Source organism: Brassica rapa, unplaced genomic scaffold (assembly GCF_000309985.2).
Source record: "Brassica rapa cultivar Chiifu-401-42 unplaced genomic scaffold, CAAS_Brap_v3.01 Scaffold0902, whole genome shotgun sequence".
Classification (NCBI taxonomy): Eukaryota; Viridiplantae; Streptophyta; class Magnoliopsida; order Brassicales; family Brassicaceae; genus Brassica; species Brassica rapa.
In genome coordinates this window covers 181,307-185,076 of record NW_022610838.1, presented here as the reverse complement: position 1 = coordinate 185,076, position 3,770 = coordinate 181,307, and the positions used below count along the sequence as shown (strand labels likewise).

Here is a 3,770-nt window from a genome sequence, read left to right as displayed (position 1 = left end):
GTCGGGTTGTTTGGGAATGCAGCCCCAATCGGGCGGTAAATTCCCTCCAAGGCAAAATATGGGCGAGAGACCGATAGCGAACAAGTACCGCGAGGTAAAGATGAAAAGGACTATGAAAAGAGAGTCAAAGAGTTCTTGAAATTGTCGGGAGGTAATCAGATGGGAGCCAGCGATTTGTCCCGGTCGGATGCAGAACGGAGAAATCCAGTCCGCCGATCAATTCAGGCCGTGGACTGATGCGGATTATGGTGGTGACCTAAGCCTGGGATTTTGTTACGCCCGCGGAGACATCGCTACCTTAATTGTGGTCTGCAGCACGTGCCTCACGGTGTGCCTTGGCATCTGCGTGCTTAGGGCGTCAGCCTGTGGGCTCCCCATTTGACCCATCTTGAAACACGGACCAAGGAGGCTGACATGTGTGCGAGTCAACGGCTAATTGGCTGGATCCCTCACGGGTGCACAGCCGACCGAACTTGATCTTCTGAGAAGGGTTCGAGTGTAAGCATGCCTGTCGGGACCCGAAAGATGGTTAACTATGCCTGAGAGGGGCGAAGCCAGAGGAAACTCTGGTGGAGGCCCGCAGCGATACTGACATGCAAATCGTTCGTCTGACTTGGGTATAGGGGCGAAAGACTAATCAAACCATCTAGTAGCTGGTTCCCTCTGAAGTTTCCCTCAGGATAGCTGGAGCTCGGAAACGACTTCTATCGGGTAAAGCCAATGAATAGAGGCATCGGGGATGCAATGTCCTCGGCCTATTCTCAAACTTTAAATAGGTAGGACGGGGTGACTGCTTTGTTGAGCCATCCCACGGAATCGAGAGCTCCAAGTGGGCCATTTTTGGTAAGCAAAACTGGTGATGCCGGATGAACCGGAAGCCGGGTTATGGTACCCAACTGCGTGCTAACCTAAAACCCACAAAGGTTGTTGGTCGATTAAGACAGCAGGATGGTGGTCATGGAAGTCGAAATCCGCTATGGAGTGTATAGCAACTCACCTGACGAATCAACTAGCCCAAAAAATGGATGGTGCTGAAGCGCGCGACCTATACCTGGCCGTCGGGGCAAGAGCCAGGCCTCGATGAGTAGGAGGGCACGGTGGTCGCTGCAAAACCTAGGGCGTAAGCCCGGGCGGAGCGGCCGTCGGTGCAGATCTTGGTGGTAGTAGTAAATATTCAAATTAGAACTTTGAAGGCCGAAGAAGGGAAAGGTTCCATGTGAACGGCACTTGCACATGGGTTAGTCGATCCTAAGAGTCGGGGGAAACCCGTCTGATAGGGCTTATGCTTCAACTTTGAAAGGGGATCCGGTTAAAATTATGGAACCGGGACGTGGCGGTTGACGGTAACATAAGGAAGTCCAAAGACGTCGATGGGAATTCCAAAAAGAGTTATCTTTTCTGTTTAACAGCCTGCTCACCCTGGAAACAGCTTTGACTATATGACAAGAATTGAATTGAATTCACCACCGCATCTGACTATATGACAAGAATTGAATTCACCACCGCATGTCAAGACGCTCCTGGCGTCCTTAGCTCGGATTTTGGCCAACCGCGTGCAGTAACACACGGGAGATCAGCTTCCGTCCCATATCCTCGAGAGGATGGGGGGACGACGATTTGTGACACCCAGGCAGACGTGCCCTCGGCCAGAAGGCTTGGGGCGCAACTTGCATTCAAAGACTCGATTGTTCACGGGATTCTGCAATTCACACCAAGTATCGCATTTTGCTACGTTCTTCATCGATGCGAGAGCTGAGATATCCGTTGCCGAGAGTTGTTTTAGACTTTACATTGCAGCACTGCTTCCGAACAAACACCGTCTCCGGGTTAGTTGTTTAGTTGCATTTTCCTTGACACTTTTTGTCCTGGGGTTTGGTGATATCCGGAAGCTATGCGTATGATCCAACCAAAACTGAAGTCTTGGGCATGGATGAACGCATAACCCCATAATCGGCAGGCCCAGTAAGAAACCGGCCTACCGAGAGTGATGTTTCATAGTTCTCAGGTCGTTATGTTTTCAGGGTATGACAATGATCCTTCCGCAGGTTCACCTACGGAAACCTTGTTACGACTTCTCCTTCCTCTAAATGATAAGGTTTAGTGGACTTCTCGCGACGTCGCAGACGGGGAACCACCCACGTCGCCGCGATCCGAACACTTCACCGGATCATTCAATCGGTAGGAGTGACGGGCGGTGTGGACAAAGGGCAGAGACGTAGTCAACATGAGCTGATGACTCGCGCTTACTAGGAATTCCTCGTTGAAGACCAGCAATTGCAATGATTTATCCCCATCACGATGAAATTTCAAAGATAACACGGGCCTGTCGGCCAAGGTGTGAACTCGTTGAATACATCAGTGTAGCGCGCATGCGGCCCAGAACATCTAAGGGCATCACATACCTGTTATTGCGTCAAACTTCCTTGGCCTAAACGGCCATAGTCCCTCTAAGAAGCCAGCCGTGAAGGGATGCCTCCACGTAGCTAGTTATCAGGCTGAGGTCTCGTTCGTTAACGAAATTAACCAGACAAATCGCTCCACCAACTAAGAACGGCCATGCACCACCACCCATAGAATCAAGAAAGAGCTCTCAGTCTGTCAATTCTTACTATGTCTGGACCTGGTAAGGTTCCCCGTGTTGAGTCAAATTAAGCCGCAGGCTCCACTTCTGGCGGTGCCCTTCCGTCAATTCTTTTAAGTTTCAGCCTTGCGACCATACTCCCCCCGGAACCCAAAAACTTTGATTTCTCATAAGGTGCCAGCGGAATCCTAAAAGCAACATCCACTGTTCCCTGGTCGGCATCGTTTATGGTTGAGACTAGGACGGTATTTGATCGTCTTCAAGCCCCCAACTTTCGTTCTTGATTAATGAAAACATCCTTGGCAAATGCTTTCGCAGTTGTTCATCTTTCATAAATCCAAGAATTTCACCTCTGACTATGAAATACGAATGCCCCCAACTGTCCATGTTAATCATTACTCCGATCCCGAAGGCCAACACAATAGGATCGAAATCCTATGATGTTATCCCATGCTAATGTATACAGAGCGTAGGCTTGCTTTGAGCACTCTAATTTCTTCAAAGTAACAGCGCCGAGAGGCACGACCCGGCCAGTTAAGGCCATGAGCATATCGCCGACAGAAGAGACAAGCCGACCGGTGCTCACCGAAGGCGGACCGGGTGACCCATCCAAAGGTTCAACTACGAGTTTTTTAACTACAACAACTTAAATATACGCTATTGGAGCTGGAATTACCGCGGCTGCTGGCACCAGACTTGCCCTCCAATGGATCCTCGTTATGGGATTTAGATTGTACTCATTCCATTTACCAGACTCAAAGAGCCCGGTATTGTTATTTATTGTCACTACCTCCCCGTGTCAGGATTGGGTAATTTGCGTGCCTCCTGCCTTCCCTGGATGTTGTAGCCGTTTCTCAGGCTGCCTTTCTGGAATCAAACCCTAATTCTCCGTCACCCGTTACCACCATGGTAGGCCAATATCCTACCATCGAAAGTTGATAGGGCAGATATTTGAATGATGCATCGCCAGCACTAAGGCCATGCGATCCGTCGAGTTATCATGAATCATCAGAGCAACAGGCAGAGCCCCCGTCGACCTTTTATCTAATAAATGCATCCCTTCCAGAAGTCGGGGGTTTGTGGCACATATTAGCTCTAGAATTACTACGGTTATCCGTGTAGTAGTTACCATGAAACAAGCTATAATTGATTTAATGAGCCATTCGCAGTTTCACAGTCTGAATTCGTT

General features: G+C 49.5%; 1 non-coding gene across 1 annotated transcript; it reads right to left on the bottom strand.

Annotated features, from left to right (window-relative positions):
- Positions 1-1,620: 1,620 nt before the first annotated feature.
- On the bottom strand, positions 1,621-1,776 carry LOC117131409. Its single transcript, XR_004454602.1, has one exon. It is a non-coding gene; the product is annotated as a 5.8S ribosomal RNA (ribosomal RNA).
- Positions 1,777-3,770: the final 1,994 nt, after the last annotated feature.